This window comes from Myotis yumanensis, unplaced genomic scaffold (assembly GCF_028538775.1).
Source record: "Myotis yumanensis isolate MYYU_CA2020_CCGP unplaced genomic scaffold, mMyoYum1.0.hap1 SCAF_7, whole genome shotgun sequence".
Classification (NCBI taxonomy): domain Eukaryota; kingdom Metazoa; phylum Chordata; class Mammalia; order Chiroptera; family Vespertilionidae; genus Myotis; species Myotis yumanensis.
The window spans coordinates 554,133-573,826 of NW_027223758.1; the positions used below are offsets into that span (position 1 = coordinate 554,133).

Consider the following 19,694-nt stretch of genomic DNA (forward strand, 5'->3'; position numbering starts at 1 on the left):
TAACCATTGATAAGAATTAAGAAATACCTACTGTGAACAAAGAACATAATTCATATTCTTCACAGAAGAACAGCAAAGACCTCCACTTCTGGGTAACCATTGGCTTAACTCATAACCAAGATACCAGGCTATAAATTAAGACTACAAAGTTATGCAATCTTCCTTTCAACTCCTTGGGCAGCAATGCAAAATAAGCCAGTTTGGGATGAAGAATGATTTTCTGCCATCATGTTCTCCTTTCCAAAGAACTGAAGGTTTGATGTTCCCGCAATATTGGTTCACATTTACATGCTGACAAATCACAAGAGTGCTTTCAAAACATTGCAGGCAGTGAATAGAACCATCACAATTTAAGGTACAAAAGGAAAAACACCTTTACTAAAATATCATAAACCATAGCCAGTGGTGTTCAGATTGGTGAAATAGAATCTAAGCCAATCATCACAGCATAACATGAGAACCACGAACTCCCTGAGAGAGATATCACTTCTGTTCCGAGGATGGGTGTTCTGGACAAACCCTGGATCAGGCCCATTCCCTAGGCAAAGAGAAAGGAATGAAGATACTTCCAAGTGTTCAGAATATTTAGAATTTATTCAAGCACAAGAGAGCACACAGGGATTGTGACTGATGCACACTGTTCAGGTGAGCCAGGTGTTAAAGATGAAATCACTTCAGCCCCAATCACTCATAGTGACATCAATTGGATAGGAGGCCTGGGCAGAATGGCAAGTTCAAGTAGCTCCTTGAAGCCTCACTTGTACGTGAAAATTATGAGGAATCTAGCAGAGTGTATGTCTTGATCAAAAGGGATCATATTAAGGCAACTGTGTATCATAAAGTCTCCTCTAGTGTTGTTATTCTGAGTAAAAAAAATGAAACATTCCCTTCACATTTATGGCTTTTCTCCAGTGTGAAGTCTCAGATGTCTCATAAGGCTATATTTTTGGCTAAAATATTTCCCACAATCTGTACACTCATAAAGTTTTTCCCCAGAGTGAACTGGCTTGTGGATAAGGAGCTGACTATTTTGCCTAAAACACTTCCCACATTCACTGCACACATAAGGTTTTTCTCCACTGTGAACTCTATTGTGGATAATGAGATGACTATTTTGCCTAAAAGACTTTCCACATTCACTGCACACATAAGGCTTTTCTCCACTATGAACTCTCTTGTGGACAAGGAGCTGACTAATATCCCTAAAGGACTTGCCACATTCACTACACCCATAACGTTTTTCTCCAGTGTGAACTCTCTTGTGTATAAGGAGCTATTTTGACTAAAGAATTTCCCACATTCACAGCATTCATAAAGTTTTTCTCCAGTGTGAATTCTCTTATGGGTATGGAGCTGTTATTCCTAAAAGACTTCCCACATTCACTACACCCATATGGTTTTTCTTCAGTGTGAACTCTCTTCTGGATAACGAGCTGACTATTTCGGGTAAAAGATTGCCTACATTCACTACACTCATAAGGCTTTTCTCCAGTGTGAACTCTGTGGTGTTGAATGAGGGTGGAACTCTGACTGAAGTACTTCCCACAATCTGTACATTCATATGGCTTTTCTCCAGTGTGAATTCTCTAACGTCAAAAGAGGGTGGAACTCTGATTAATGAACTTCCCACAATCTATATATTCAAATGGCTTTTCTCCAGTATCAACTCTTTTATGTCGAATGATGTTAAAGATTCATTTATAAGTTTTCCTACATTTACCACACTCTCCAGAACACACATCTTGACATTCAAGAACTTTGAGGATATAGCTGGAAGCGTTTTCACAATCACCCCACTGGTGATGACTTTTTCCACTGAGAAATTCCTGTGAAATCTCACTGCCACAGTTTGGCTCCTCAGTGTTATGAGTTGCCTGGTGCTGGAGAAGCTCTGAGGGAGTTTGGGAGTCTTCCCCAACCACCCTGCTGTTTGAAGGCACCTCTGATAAGTAGAAGCTGCACCTGGTCACAAATGAGGCCTTGTCCATACCTTCTTTCCAGGATGTCTCTCCTCTGGCATTCCTCTGTTGCTGGTGAGGGTTTGCACTGAAACAGAAGGTTCTCACACATGCCTCACTGAAGAAGTCTTTATGCTCCAAATGTGCTGCTTGTAACTCATTCAGATGCAAAATATCTTTTAACACCGAGAAACACTGCAAAAATGGATGGTTCTTCTGGGTTGCTGGAGCTGTCTTAGAAGCCCTGACCTGTGACTCTCCTTCTATGGCTATGCTCTGATTTGTACCTCATCATCCTATTTATGCCAACAACCTGAAAACAGAAAAAAGGTGAGGGAATGAATGTTGATTGTGGTGACAGAGAGAAGTAACATTACAAAAGTGTGTGGCTCATGACACCATGGCTCTATGAAGTTTTTTGAAAAGAAGAGATAAGCAGGAATGATTAATAAGAGGCTTTTGTGAATTCCTGGGCCTCTGAATATCGTAAAGGAAGGAAGACCACACCAGGAATATGAAACAAAGATGGCAAGCACCACATGGAAGAGAGGTAAGACTTCCAGCGCTTCCTTAGGCTAACAATGTTCAGTAAGGCTTGTCTTCAGGTGACATAGGCAAGCTCTGAAGAATTTTGTCTATGTCTAATCTCAGGAAAAATTCAATGAACAAGTAGCTTTTTTTCTAGGACTACTTAAATATGTTTGTGCACCTCATAACACATGTGCAGGTCAATGTTGAAGAATACTGCGGAGGCAGCAGTGCAGAGGAGCAGGTAATGTAAAAATGCCACGAAGGTGAACATGGCGGAATGCTAGGAAATCACAGGTGAAATGACATATCAGAAGTGTAAAGTAGTTCAAAGGAAAGGTGAGATGAGGTGTGGCCATTGCACCTGCATCCAAGCAGTGATGGAATTGATCTGGTTCCCTATATAATTTGAAAACAGCCTTTGTGTCATACATTCTGCTAGTTTCCACTCAGCTGGGCCAGGCCTCTTATGAGACCATCCTGCATGTTCACCCTGTGAAAAAAACTAGGGATCTCCCTGTACCAACTTCCCTACAAATACATAAAGCTGAAATATTCCAAGTATTAATGAAAGATGACAGAGGTGACCATTCAGCCCTGGTCCAGATAAAATCCATTTGTAATAGTATACAGGGAAGGTAATATTACAAACACCAATTGAAGGAGGGTCTTACAAGAAGAGCCCATGGTTCATGTAAGTAAAGAACATAACCTGGGACAGGCAGTCACCCAGAACCTTTATCTAGAGGAAAGGTGCAGAAGTGGAAACCATGGATCTAGACATAGTCACTCTCCCAGGGATAGAAACAACAAGTGGGGCCCATTAAGCTGTCTGTAAGATGCCTGGCTCCCAGACACATCCTGCACTTTCTGAGGAAAATAGTGTTAAAGAAGTTTGTGGAGTTTATTTCTCAGGGCTACCACATAGCTCAGCACTGGCATCCATAGCACATTGCACATGAGAGTGAGGAAAATTTACAGAGCCCATGGTCTGGCTGTAGGAGAGAGAAAGCTACAGGTGGAATATCAAGGAAGAGATGCCATCACCTCAGTCCATTAGGATATATGTGAGGGTCTTACCTACAGATGATCCAAGAACAAATACTTCCAGCATCACTTTGCAGTACAGAAGTCTCTGAGCCTCATCAAGAATTCCCCATTCCCCTGGAGAGAAGGCAATGGCCACATCCTCAAAGTTCATATCCTGTTATAATGGGGACAATTCAGTCCATTATCAGCTTCTCTCCTAGGATTTTACATTTATCATACACCCCAACATCCATATCCATCTGCTCCCTAGACTTCTGATACAAAGAAGATATCAGGCCTTTGTTTCATCAAAGACACTCACTCCTTATATTCCTACTGATGCAGTGTCTTCCCATGACAATAAGGACAATGAGCATATAGATCATACCTGCTTTTTAGTACAAACATTTTGGCCACACTGTTCCTTTTGAATACAGTGGGTGTCATGAATATAGGATATGGATAGATGTTGATCATAATGAGAGTATGAGTGATTTGACACTGTTCTTGTGAGGCAATAACCTTGTTGTTCCGAGACAGGCTACTAACCCGGAGGCAATGGCTCTCAAGCAGCGCGACTACTTCATGAACTCAGAGGAGACCTGCTACCCTCCACGGAAAGCAGATCCAAGCAACTGCGGCCTCCTGATCACCACACGCTCTGCCTGGGGAACAGTTGCTGTGTGTGAAGCCTCCCTCCAGCAACCAGAAGAGCCACCACACCTGTGAACAGCACCCACCAGAAGCCCTGCTATCAATGGAGGAGCCGCTGCTAACACAACAGCCCAAGGAGCAACCACAGCCCGAGGAGCCACTGCCACCCAGGGAGCAGCCACTGCCACCCAGGAAGCAACCACTGAATGACTCAACAACTAGATATATCAGTGAGATCAAACATGGGTAGACAAAGAATTGCCCAAAGGAAAGAGAAGGAGGACTCGCCAGAAAAGCAGCTAAGTGAGACAGAGATATGCAACATGACGGAAAAAGAATTCCGAATAAGGGTCCTAGAGTACATGCACCGGATGTACAAGAAGCAAGAAGAAACAGATGAAAAAATCAACTACTTATGCAAGAAGCAAGAAGAAACAGATGAAAAGATCAATAACTTTTGCAAGACCCAAGAAGAAATGAAGAGCGATATAGCTGCAATAAAAAACACCATTGAAAGTATCAACAGTAGACTGGGAGAAGCGGAGGACCAAATCAGTGAATTAGAAGACAAGGAAGCAAAACACACTCAAACTGTACTGCAAATGGAGAAAAAAATTAAAAGACAGGAGGAGAGCCTAAGGGAGCTCTGGGACAACATGAATCGAAACAACATACGAATAATAGGGGTGCCAGAACAACAGAAAGATGAACATGGATTAGAAAACCTATTCGAAGAAATAATATCAGAAAACTTCCCTGGGGTGGGGAAGAAAAAAGTCACACAAGCCCAGAGAGTCCCAAACAAGGTGAACCCAAAAAGACCCACACCAAGACACATCATAATTACCATGGCAAATGTTCAGGACAAAGAGAGAATCTTACAGGCTGCAAGAGAGAGACGGAAAGTTACATACAAGGGATCTCCCATTAGATTATCAAATGATTTCTCAACAGAAACACATCAGGCCAGAAAAGAATGGACGGAAATCTACAAAGTGATGCAAAGCAAAGGACTGAATCCAAGAATACTCTATCCAGCAAGGCTATCATTCAAAATTGAAGGGGAAATAAGAAGCTTCACAGACAAAAAAAGGCTAAGGGAGTTTATCAACACCAAGCCAGCCATGCAAGAAATGCTAAAGGGACTGGTGTAAAAGAAGAAATATCAAGCTCAGAAAGAAAACAGCCACACACACACACAAAAAAGAAATGGCTACAAACAAGTACCTTTCAATAATAACTTTAAATGTAAATGGACTAAATGCTCCAAATAAAAGACATCCAGTGGCTGAATGGATAAAAAAACATGACCCATACATCTGCTGTCTACAAGAGACCCACCTCATTAGAAGGGACTCACACAGACTGAAAGTGAAGGGATGGAAAAATATCTTTCACGCAAATGGAAAGGAAAAGAAAGCTGGGGTAGCAATACTTATATCTGACAAAATACATCTCAAAGTGAAGGCCATAACCAGAGATAAGGAAGGCCACTTCATAATACTAAAGGGATCAATACAACAAGAAGATATAACCCTGGTAAACATATATGCACCCAATGCAGGAGCACCCACATACATAAGAAAACTTCTGGAAGATATCAAATGAGAGATCGACAACAATATAATCATAGTAGGGGACTTTAATACACCACTAACATCACTGGATAATCAACTAGACAAACAATCAGCAAAGAAACAGCAATCCTAAATGACTCACTAGATCAGATGGACTTAATTGACATCTTCAGAACATTCCACCCCAAAGCCATGGAATATACACTCCTCTCAGGTGCTCATGGGACATATTCAAAAATAGACCACATATTGGGTCACAAGCAAAGTCTCCACAAATTCAAGAAGATTAAAATCATAAAAAGCATCTTCTCAGACCACGATGGCATAATGTTAGAAATAAACTACAATAAAAACAACCCAAAATACTCAAACACTTGGAAGCTGAATAGCATGTTATTAAATATTGATTGGGTTACCAATGACATCAAAGAAGAAATTAGAGGGAGAGAAAATGGCGGAGGCTTAGACGGACGTGTTGGTGCTTTGTCCCGGACCAGATAGGGGCGAGCAGCTGAAACGGGTAACAATCAGCCTGATCAAGCTGGGGAGGTTCAGCTGAGAGACAGTCTGCAGCCAGGAAAGACAGAAAACTCCTAAAAAATGCGGATGGTTAGAGATTGAGGCTGAAACCTCCCTCTGGGCGCCAGCGCAGCGGCGAGACCGCGCCATCTCAGGCAGCGTTTACCGGCATCCAGAGATCGGCTACTAACCCGGAGGCAACGATTCGCAAACAGCGCGACTGCAAGAGCCAAGGGGAGACCTGCACCCCTCCACGGAAAGGTTAGACTTACCTCAAAGGTGTGGTTCGCAGTTCAGGTTGGAGCGAGGAACGTGCGTGCGGGGGCAGGGGGAAATCTGCGTCCGCCAAAATCCGCGCTCTCCAAAATCCGTGCCTATAGAGGCCAGTGTGTCTCGCAAGGGGGGAGGGCTCCCGCAGGGCTGCTGCCAGAAGGTAACACTATAAATGAGCCCATAGTTGGACTGGATGCAAAAGGGCTGCCTCAGAGTTTCCCTGATAGCCGGCTACTTGTTGGTGCCAGGGGCTTGAGCGCGCGCAGACACTCCGCGCGGTTCTGGAGGGTGGAACCCTGCGAGTTCGAACAGCTTCCCAGGCTCTTGTTTGCACACTTCCTCTTACTTCTGTGAGTTTGATTGTTGAGCCCAGTGCATGTGAGTGCCCAGTTGGGGTCACTAGCAGAGCTTGTAGGGGAAGATTGTTTTTGGGGAGCCTGGGAAACAGAGCTGGGAGTGGCGCCGGGGGAACCACCTCTGGGCGGAGCTGGTTCAGGTACAATAGAGAACTGGTCGGAGAGAACTTATAGCCTCGGAGGTCAACCCAGACACACTGCCACCCAGAGGCAGAGCCACGAACTGACTCCTCTGTAAATACAGATAAGGCAATAAGGACTGTGGCTTACAACAAGGAGGAACAGTGTATCAGAGGGAAAGTCAACATTCTCCTGAATTCCGGGCGTGCCAATAAGAAGAGTAGAAGATCTGAAGCACCTACATTAATGCACATTTTTCTTTTTATTTTTTTAAATTACTTTTTCTCCTTTTAACTAAGAAAACATTTTTTTTTCTTTTTTTTTTCATTTTTCTTTTTCTCCATCACCCGATTTTGCCCTTTCAGCTACTACATTTTTATTTTTAACTAGTATTACTACCGCTACCATTTTACCAGTTTTTAAAGTGTCATCTTATCTTGTCTTTATTTTATTTTGGGACTATTGTTCTCCATTCTATTTTCATCGTTCCTTTAGCAACATTTTTCTCTACCTCAATTTGCCTCTGTGCTAAACAATCTTCCCCACTTTTTCCCTTTTGCTGTCCCGTTTCTCTTACCCTACTCCAGCTTTAGATCTTCCCTATTCTTTTTACCCTCTGTCAAAATTTAACCCTGCTTAAATATCCTATGTCCAATCCCCTGTTCTAAATCCTTATACACCTTTCCCTTATCTTCCTTCACTATCCATTTTTTTCCTCTCTCTTCTTCTTCTTTTCTCTCTCTATTGTTTTATCGTTGTTTGCCTGATTGACGAGTATATTGTTTTTCTTTTTTTTTTCTTTTTTTGATCGTTTGTGAGGTTAGACTGCTTATTCTTTTTTTTTTCCTGCCCCTCCCTCTCGCCCCCCCCCCCCGCCCCCCGGTTATTTCTGCGCTTCTCTGTCCCCTTGCGTCGCTTGATATTATTGGTTGTTTGTAGTTTGTATTCATCTCCAGGAATCTGTTGCTGCAATTTGTTGGTATTAGTGGCGGACCTATAGGAGTTTTCTCCTCACATAAATAGTCTCTCCCCCTTTTACACTTCACTCTCTTTTCTCTCTTACTTTTTTTCTTCTTTATTTTTTTTTCTTTTTTTCCTCCTCTTTTCCCCCTCCCTTTTCCAATCTCATTTTTGCACTCCTTTCTTTCTTTCTTTCTTTTTTCTCTTCTACCTTTTTCTCTTCTTTCCCCCTTATCTCCCAACTCTCTTAGCTCGGGTGGCCACCTTTATTTGGGGTTAGTAATATCGTAAATACAATAGTGTTCAGTGCCTGGTACGTTGTGCCTTGTTGTGTTGTATTTTGTGCCTCTAAATCAACGCAACAGATTCAAGCAACAGCGGCCTCCTGATCACCACACGCTCTGCCTGGGGAACAGTTGCTGCGTCTGAAGCCTCCCTCCACCAGCCAGAAGAGCCACCACAACTGTGAACAGTACCCATCAGAGGCCCTGCTATCAACAGAGGAGCCGCTGCTACCACAACCGCCCAAGGAGCAACCACAGCCCGAGGAGCCACTGCCACCCAGGGAGCAGCCTCTGCCACCCAGGGTCCAGCCACTGAACGATTCAACAATTAGTAATGTCAGTGAGATCAAACATGGGTAGACAAAGAAACCCCCAAAGGAAAGAAAAGGAGGACTCGCCAGAAAAGCAGCTAAGTGAGACAGAGATATGCAACATGACGGAAAAAGAATTCAGAATAAGGTTCCTAGAGTACATGCACCGGATGTTCAAGAAGCAAGAAGAAACAGATGAAAAACTCAACTACGTATGCAAGAAGCTAGAAGAAACAGATGGAAAAATCAACAACTTAAGTAAGACCCAAGAAGAAATGAAGAGCGACATAGCTGCAATAAAAAACACCATTGAAAGTATCAACAGTAGACTGGGAGAAGCGGAGGACCGAATCAGTGAATTAGAAGACAAGGAAGCAAAACACACTCAAACTGTACTGCAAATGGAGAAAAAAATTAAAAGACAGGAGGAGAGCCTAAGGGAACTTTGGGACAACATGAAACGAAGCAACATACGAATAATAGGGGTGCCAGAACAACAGAAAGATGAACATGGATTAGAAAACCTATTCGAAGAAATAATATCAGAAAACTTCCCTGAGGTGGGGAAGAAAAAAGTCACACAAGCCCAGAGAGTCCCAAACAAGGTGAACCCGAAAAGACCCACACCAAGACACATCATAATTACCATGGCAAATGTTCAGGATAAAGAGAGAATCTTACAGGCTGCAAGAGAGAGGCGGAAAGTAACATACAAGGGATCTCCCATTAGATTATCAAATGATTTCTCAACAGAAACACATCAGGCCAGAAAAGAATGGACGGAAATCTACAAAGTGATGCAAAGCAAAGGACTGAATCCAAGAATACTCTATCCAGCAAGGCTATCATTCAAAATTGAAGGGGAAATAAGAAGCTTCACAGACAAAAAAGGGCTAAGGGAGTTTATCACCACCAAGCCAGCCATGCAAGAAATGCTAAAGGGACTGGTGTAAAAGAAGAAATATCAAGCTCAGAAAGAAAACAGCCACACACACACAAAAAAAAGAAATGGCTACAAACAAGTACCTTTCAATAATAACTTTAAATGTAAATGGACTAAATGCTCCAAATAAAAGACATCGAGTGGCTGAATGGATAAAAAAACATGACCCATACATCTGCTGTCTACAAGAGACCCACCTCATTGGAAAGGACTCACACAGACTGAAAGTGAAGGGATGGAAAAATATCTTTCACGCAAATGGAAAGGAAAAGAAAGCTGGGGTAGCAACACTTATATCTGACAAAATACATCTCAAAGTGAAGGCCATAACCAGAGATAAGGAAGGCCACTTCATAATACTAAAGGGATCAATACAACAAGAAGATATAACCCTGGTAAACATATATGCACCCAATGCAGGAGCACCCACATACATAAGAAAACTTCTGGAAGATATCAGGGGAGATATTGACAATAACACAATCATAGTAGGGGACTTTAATACACCACTGACATCACTGGATAAATCCGCTAGACAAACAATCAGCAAAGAAACAGCAATCCTAAATGACTCACTAGATCAGATGGACTTAATTGACATCTTCAGAACACTACACCCCACAGCTGCGGAATATACATTCCTCTCAGGTGCTCATGGGACATATTCAAAAATAGACCACATATTGGGTCACAAGCAAAGTCTCCACAAATTCAAGAAGATTGAGATCATAAAAAGCATCTTCTCAGACCACGATGGCATAATGTTAGAAATAAACTACAATAAAAACAACCCAAAATACTCAAACACTTGGAAGCTTAATAGCATGTTATTAAATATTGATTGGGTTACCGATGACATCAAAGAAGAAATTAAAAACATCCTGGACACTAATGACAATGAAAACACAACAATCCAAAACCTCTGGGACACAATGAAAGCAGTCCTGAGAGGGAAGTTTATAGCTCTACAGGCCTATCTCAAAAAAACAAGAAAAAATGGTAGTTAATCATCTAACTCTACAACTCAAAGAATTAGAAAGAGAGCAACAAGAAAACCCCAGAGTGAGCAGAAGGAAGGAGATAATAAAGATTAGAGCAGAAATCAATGACATAGAGACCAAAAAAACAATACAGAAAATCAATGAAACCAAGAGCTGGTTCTTTGAAAGGATAAACAAGATTGACAAACCCCTCGCCAGGCTCACCAAGAAGCAAAGAGAAAGGTCCCAAATAAACCAAATCAGAAATGATAGAGGCGAAATAACAACAGACCCCACAGAAATACAAATGATTGTTAAACAATACTACGGGCAACTCTACTCCAACAAACTAGACAACCTGGAGGAAATGGACAAATTCCTAGAAAAATACAACATTCCAAAACTCAATCAGGAAGAATCTAAAAACCTCAATAGGCCAATAACTATGGAAGAAATTGAAGCAGTCATCAAAAAGCTTCCAGCAAACAAAAGCCCAGGGCCAGACTGCTTCACAGGGGAGTTCTACCAAACATTCAAGGAAGAACTAAAACCTACCCTCCTCAGACTACTACAAAAAATTCAAGAGGAAGGAACACTTCCAAGCTCATTCTATGAAGCCAGCATCACCCTAATACCAAAACCAGGTAAAGACATCACAATGAAAGATAATTACAGGCCAATATCCCTCATGAACATAGATGCCAAAATCCTCAACAAAATCTTAGCAAATCGGATGCAGCAGTACATCACAAGGATCATACACCATGACCAAGTAGGATTTATCCCAGAGATGCAAGGATGGTACAACATCCGTAAATCAATAAATGTGATACATCACATAAACAAATTGAAAGAAAAAAACCACATGGTCATATCAATTGATGCAGAAAAAGCATTCGACAAAATCCAACACCCATTTTTGATAAAAACTCTCAGAAAGGTGGGAATAGAAGGATCATACCTCAACATAATAAAAGCCATATATGACAGGCCCACAGCCAACATCATACTCAATGGTCAAAAACTAACACCATTTCCCCTAAGAACAGGAACAAGACAGGGATGCCCACTCTCACCACTCCTGTTCAACATAGTACTGGAAGTATTAGCCATTGCAATTAGGCAAGAAGAAGAAATAAAAGGCATCCAAATTGGAAAAGAGGAAGTAAAACTGTCCTTATTTGCAGATGACATGATATTATACATACAAAACCCTAGAGACTGCATCAAAAAGCTACTAGACTTAATACATGAATTTGGCAATGTAGCAGGATACAAAATTAACCCCAAGAAATCTGAGGCATTTCTATACACCAATAGTGAACTTTCAGAAAGAGAGATTATGAAAACAATCCCATTTACCATCGCACCAAAAAAATTAAGATACCTAGGAATAAACTTAACTAAAGAGGTGAAAGACCTCTACTCAGAAAACTACAGGACGTTGAAAAAAGAGATAGAGGAAGACATAAACAGATGGAAGAACATACCATGTTCTTGGATTGGTAGAATCAACATCATTAAAATGTCCATACTACCCAAAGCAATCTATAAATTCAACGCACTTCCCATTAAAATACCAATGGCCTTCTTCAAAGATCTAGAACGAACTCTCCAAAAATTCATCTGGAATAAAAAAAGACCCCGAATAGCTGCAGCGATCCTGAGAAAGAACAAAGTAGGTGGGATCTCAATGCCAGATATCAAACTGTATTACTGAGCCACTGTTCTCAAAACTGCCTGGTACTGGCACAAGAACAGACATATAGACCAGTGGAATAGAATAGAGAGTCCAGAAATTAGCCCGAACCAATATGCTCAATTAATTTTTGACAAAGGAGGCATGAACATACAATGGAGCCAAGATAGTCTCTTCAATAAATGGTGTTGGGAAAATTGGACAGATATATGCAAGAAAATGAAACTAGACCACCAACTTACACCATACACAAGAATAAACTCAAAATGGATAAAGGACTTAAATGTACGACAGGAAACCATAAAAATTCTAGAAGAATACAAAGGCAACAAAATCTCAGACTTATGCCAAAACAATTTCTTCACTGATACAGCTCCTAGGGCAGTTGAAACTAAAGAGAAACTGAACAAATGGGACTACATCAAAATAAAAAGCTTCTGCACAGCAAAAGAAACCATCAACAAAACAAAAAGAAAACCCACCTCTTGGGAAAACATATTTGCCAACGTCATATCTGATAAGGGCTTAATCTCTAAAATTTATAGGGAACAAATACAACTTAACAAAAAGAAGATAAACAATCCAATCAAAAAATGGGCAAAGGATCTAAATAGACACCTTTCAAAAGAGGACATTCAGAAAGCCAAGAGACATATGAAAACATGCTCAAAGTCACTAATCATTCGAGAGATGCAAATCAAAACAACAATGAGGTACCATCTCACACCTGTCAGAATGGCCATCATCAACAAATCAACAAACGACAAGTGCTGGAGAGGATGTGGAGAAAAAGGAACACTTGTGCACTTCTGGTGGGAATGTAGACTGGTGCAGCCACTATGGAAGGCAGTATGGAGGTTCCTCAAAAAATTGGAAATGGAACTCCCATTTGACCCTGTGATCCCACTACTAGGAATATATCCCAAGAAACCAGAAACACCTATCAGAAAGGATATATGTAACCAGATGTTCATAGCAGCACAATTCACCATAGCTAAGATCTGGAAACAGCCTAAGTGCCCATCAGTAGATGAATGGATTAGAAAACTGTGGTACATCTACACGATGGAATACTATGCTGCTGTTAAAAAGAAGGAACTCCTACCATTTGCAACATCATGGATGGAACTGGAGAGCATTATGCTAAGTGAAACAAGCCAGTCAATGAAGGAAAAATACCACATGATCTCACTCATTCATGGATAATAAAGACCATTACAAACTTTTGAACAATAATAGATACAGAGGCAGAGCTGCCTCAAACTGATTGTCAAACTGCAGTGGGAAGGCCAGAGAGAGTTGGGGGGCAGGAGGGAGGGGAGTAAGAGATCAACCGAAGGACTTGTATGCATGCATATAAGCATAACTAATGGACATAAGACACTGGGGGGTAAGGGAGGGTAGGAGTTTGTCAAGGGCGGGGGGGAAAAAAGGACACTTGTGTAATACCCTTTGTAATACTTTAAGCGAAAAATAAAAAAAAATAAAAAAAAATAAAATAAATAAAAAAAGAAGAAATTAAAAACATCCTGGACACTAATGACAATGAAAACACAACAATCCAAAACCTATGGGACACAATTAAAGCAGTCCTGAGAGGGAAGTTTATAGCTCTACAGGTCTATCTCAAAAAACAAGAAAAAATGGTAGTAAATCATCTAACTCTACAACTCAAAGAATTAGAAAGAGAGCAACAAGAAAACCCCAGACTGAGCAGAAAGAAGGAGGTAATAAAGATTAGAGCAGAAATCAATGAAATAGAGACAAAAAAAATTACAGAAAATCAATGAAACCAAGAGCTGGTTCTTTGAAAGGATAAACAAGATTGACAAACCCCTATCCAGGCTCACCAAGAAGCAAAGAGAGAGGTCCCAAATAAACCAAATCAGAAATGATAGAGGTGAAATAACAACAGACCCCACAGAAATACAAATGATTGTTAAACAATACTATGGACAACTCTATTCCAACAAACTAGACAACCTGGAGGAAATGGACAAATTCCTAGAAAAATACAACATTCCAAAACTCTATCAGGAAGAATCTAAAAATCTCAATAGGCCAATAACTATGGAAGAAATTGAAGCAGTCATCAAAAAGCTTCCAGCAAACAAAAGCCCAGGACCGGACGACTTCTCAGGGGAGTTTTATCAAACTTTCAAGGAAGAACTAAAACCTATCCTCCTCAGATTACTACAAAAAGTTCAAGAGGAAGGAACACTTCCAAGCACATCTATGAAGCTAGCATCACCCTAATACCAAAACCAGGTAAAGACAACACAATGAAAGAGAACTACAGGCCAATATCCCTCATGAACATAGATGCCAAAATCCTCAACAAAATCTTAGCAAATCGGATCCAGAAGTACATCAGAAGGATCATACACCATGACCAAGAAGGATTTATCCAAGGGATGCAAGGATGGTACAACATCCGTAAATCAATAAACGTGATACATCACATAAACAAATTGAAAGAAAAAAACCACATGGTCATATCAATTGATGCAGAAAAAGCATTCGACAAAATCCAACACCCATTTTTGATAAAAACTCTCAGCAAGTTGGGAATAGAAGGATCATACCTCAACATAATAAAAGCCATATATGACAGGCCCACAGCCAACATCATACTCAATGGACAAAAACTAACACCATTTCCCCTAAGAACAGGAACAAGACAGGGATGCCCACTCTCACCACTCCTGTTCAGCATAGTCCTGGAAGTATTAGCCATTGCAATTAGACAAGAAGAAGAAATAAAAGGCATCCAAATTGGAAAAGAAGAAGTAAAACTGTCCTTATTTTCAGATGACATGATATTATACATACAAAACCCTAGAGACTGCATCAAAAAACTACTAGACTTAATACATGAATTTGGCAATGTAGCAGGATACAAAATTAACCCCAAGAAATCTGAGGCATTTCTATACACCAATAGTGAACTTTCAGAAAGAGAGATTATAAAAACAATCCCATTTACCATCGCACCAAAAAATTAAGATACCTAGGAATAAACTTAACTAAAGAGGTAAAAGACCTCTACTCAGAAAACTACAGGACGTTGAAAAAAGAGATAGAGGAAGACATAAAGAGATGGAAGAACATACCATGTTCTTGGATTGGTAGAATCAACATCATTAAAATGTCCATACTACCCAAAGCAATCTATAAATTCAACGCACTTCCCATTAAAATACCAATGGCCTTCTTCAAAGATCTAGAACGAACTCTCCAAAAATTCATCTGGATTAAAAAAAGACCCCGAATAGCTGCAGCGATCCTGAGAAAAAACAAAGTAGGTAGGATCTCAATGCCAGATATCAAGCTGTATTACAAAGCCACTGTTCTCAAAACTGCCTGGTACTGGCACAAGAACAGACATATAGATCAGTGGAATAAAATAGAGAGTCCAGAAATTAGCCCGAACCAATATGCTCAATTAATTTTTGACAAAGGAGACATGAACATACAATGGAGTCAAGATAGTCTCTTCAATAAATGGTGTTGGGAAAATTGGACAGATACATGCAAGAAAATGAAACTAGACCACCAACTTACACCATACACAAGAATAAACTCAAAATGGATAAAGGACTTAAATGTACAATAGGAAACCATAAAAATTCTAGACGAATACAAAGGCAACAAAATCTCAGACATATGCCAAAGCAATTTCTTCACTGATACAGCTCCTCGGGCAGTTGAAACTAAAGAGAAAATGAACAAATGGGACTACATCAAAATAAAAAGCTTCTGCACAGCAAAAGAAACCATCAACAGAACAACAAGAAAACCCACTTCTTGGGAAAACATATTTGCCAACGTCATAGCTGATAAGGGCCTAATCTCCAAAATTTATAGGGAACTCATACAACTTAACAAAAAGAAGATAAACAATCCAATCAAAAAAATGGGCAAAGGACCTAAATAGACACCTTTCAAAAGAGGACATTCAGAAAGCCAAGAGACATATGAAAACATGCTCAAAGTCACTAATCATCTGAGTGATGCAAATCAAAACAACAATGAGGTACCATCTCACACCTGTCAGAATGGCCATCATCAACAAATCAACAAACGACAAGTGCTGGAGAGGATGTGGAGAAAAAGGAACACTTGTGCACTGCTGGTGGGAATGCAGACTGGTGCAGCCACTATGGAAGACAGTATGGAGTTTCCTCAAAAAATTGGAAATGGAACTCCCATTTGACCCTGTGATCCCACTTCTAGGAATATATCCCAAGAAACCAGAAACACCAATTAGAAAGGATATATGCACCCCTATGTTCATAGCAGCACAATTCACCATAGCTAAGATCTGGAAACAGCCTAAGTGCCCATCAGTAGATGAATGGATTAGAAACAGTGGTACATCTACACGATGGAATACTATGCTGCTGTAAAAAAGAAGGAACTCTTACCATTTGCAACAGCATGGATGGAACTGGAGAGCATTATGCTAAGTGAAACAAGCCAGTCAATGAAGGAAAAATACCACATGATCTCACTCATTCATGGATAATAAAGACCATTACAAACTTTTGAACAATAATAGATACAGAGGCAGAGCTGCCTCAAACTGATTGTCAAACTGCAGTGGGAAGGCCAGGGAGGGTTGGGGGACAGGAGGGAGGGGAGTAAGAGATCAACCGAAGGACTTGTATGCATCTATATAAGCATAACTAATGGACATAAGATACTGGGGGGTAAGGGAGGGGAAGGGTTTGTCAAGGGAGGGGGGAAAAAAAAGGGCACTTATGTAATACCCTTTGTAATACTTTTAGCAAAAAAAACCAAAAAACCTTGTTGTTCCCTACATTCTCATTCCAAGTCCCTGAAAATTTTGACATCACACTTCACCCATTTCAAACCAAGCCTAGGGTGCTGAGGCCATCACTTTGCCCCTCCTGCAGCACATAAGTCTTTGAAACACACATCTCTCACACAGCTTCATTCCCAGAGTCATAATACCAAAAGTAGGACAAATACATTGTGACTTGAATATTTGTTCTTCATCATCTTCTTTTCCAATACTCCAATTCACCCTTTCAGTAATGAATTTCTGTCTTACCCTTCACCCTTCCCAATGCCAGCCTAGATGACACTGATGTATGCTCTCTCATTCCTATTGATCACTATAACTGCCCTCCACAATAAAATGCAGGTTGCTCATATATTTCATCTAATCTCTGGACCAAGAATGTACCACTACTATAGACCCTCTTTTTAGGAATTAATATGAAATTTACTATATCAGATTATCCAAACATCACCAGAAATAAATTCCACTATCATTCCATCTTATGTCAATGTCAGGGGCCCTGAAGCCATGAATTCACATGCCTTCTCCTAGTACACATCACTCTTGCTACTATAACTCTCTCAAACCTACAATTCCACAGTCCCTGCCCCCATAGTCATCTCCCTGACTTCTTACTCATTACTCAGCAAGTGTGGTTTTGTTAATGCCTGGAAAATTCAAACTGAATTAAGTTCTACACCAATTCTCATAGTCCACACTCAATGAGGCGCCTTCAGTCCTTCTATGATGACCTCCCTCCCTGATTGTTTTTTTTTTCTTCAACCTCACATATTGTGAACCACATCAAATCTCAGATAGCCAGATCCGACCTCTTCTGGTGCTGCACTTAATGTCCCTTCACCAGTCACAGCCTTCAGCACTCAAGTTCCATCACCTATGGCCCTCTCTCCCAGGTCCGGTGTATCTCACATATGACCACTCATTCCCGTATGTAAATCAGTCAGACTACTGACCACACCAAGGCCCTCACTTTCATATTCAATCCTATACAAATCCAGGTTCTATCATTTTGAATTCTAAGAGTTTTAATCACACTCACATAGTTTTTTGAGCTCTTTTAGAACACTGCCCCACAGATGCTAAGGCTCTATTTACAGGTATTTCTAGCGATTCATATACATTCCTATATAATTACTGGTTCTATCATTTTGAATTCTAAGAGTTTCAATCAAACTCACATAGTGTTCTGAGCTCTATAGACTTGAATTCTTAAGGGTTTTCAGCAGGTTCCTTTAAATATGCCAAGTCATTGAACCGGAAACATAAATGTAATCAGTATACTCTTCATTTCACAGCAGTTTCAACCTGAGTTTTCAGTTTGAACACTGCCCCACACATATTAAGGCTCTATGTACATGTATTCCAAGTGTTTCATATACATTCTTATACAATTACAGACTCTATCATTTTGAATTTAAGAGTTTTAATGAAACTCACATAGTGTTCCGAGTTATATTTACTTGAATCCTTAAGGGTTTAAAGCAGGTTACTTTAAAAACGCCAACCAATTGATCAGAATTATGAATGTAAACAGTATACTGATTATATCACAGCTGTTGGAAAGTGAGTTTTAAGTTTTTAAACACTTCCCCACAGTCATGAAGGCTTTATTTACATGTCATCCCAGTGTTTCATACACATTTCTATACAATTCCAGGTTCTATGATTTTGAATTCTAAGAGTTTTAATCAAACTCACATAGTGTTCTGAGCTCTATAGACTTGAATTCTTAAGGGTTTTCAGCAGGTTCCTTTGAAAAGGCCAAGTCATTGAACCAGAAACATAAATGTAATCAATATTGTCTTCATTTCACAGCTGTTTCAAACTGAGTTTTTAATGTGAACACTGCCCCACAGACATTAAGGCTCTATGTACATGCAATCCTAGGGTTTCATATACATTCCTATAAAATTACAGACTCTATCATTTTGAATTCTAAGTGTTTTAATGAAACTCACATAGTGTTCTGAGTTATGTTTACTTGAATCTTTAGGGGTTTAAAGCAGGTTACTTTAAAAACGCCAACCAATTGATCAGAATTATGAATGTAAACAGTATACTCATCATATCACAGCTGTTGGAAAGTGAGTTTTAAGTTTTTAAACACTTCCCCACACTCATGAGGATTTATTTACATGTCATCCCAGTGTTTCATACACATTTCTATACAATTCCAGGTTCTATGATTTTGAATTCTAAGAGTTTTAATCAAACTCGCATAGTTTTCTGAGCTCTAGAGACTTGAACCTTTAAGAGTTTAAAGCAGGTTACTTTAAAAACACCAACTGATTGATCAGAATTATAAATGTTAACAGTATACTTGTCATATAACAGTTGTTTGAAAGTGAGTTTAAAATTTTAAAATACTGACCCACAGACATAAAGGCTCTATTTACAAGTAATCCTAGTGTATCGTACACATTTCTATATAATTCCAGGTTCTATCATTTTAAATTCAGAGTTTTAATCAAACTCATATGGTGTTCTGAGCTCTAAAAACTTGAATACTTACGGGTTTTAAGCAGGTTCCTTTAAAAACGCCAAGTTATTGAACCGGAAATATATATACAATCAGTATACTAGTCATATAATAGCTGATTCGAAATGAGTTTTCTGTTTCAATACTGACCCACAGACATTAAGGCGTTATGTACATGAATCCCGAGCGTTTGCTA

At 40.0% G+C, this 19,694-nt stretch overlaps 1 pseudogene; it reads right to left on the minus strand.

Annotated features, from left to right (window-relative positions):
- Positions 1 to 895: 895 nt before the first annotated feature.
- On the minus strand, positions 896 to 2,760 carry LOC139014306 (zinc finger protein 300-like; annotated as a pseudogene).
- Between the last annotated feature and the right edge of the window lie 16,934 nt (positions 2,761 to 19,694).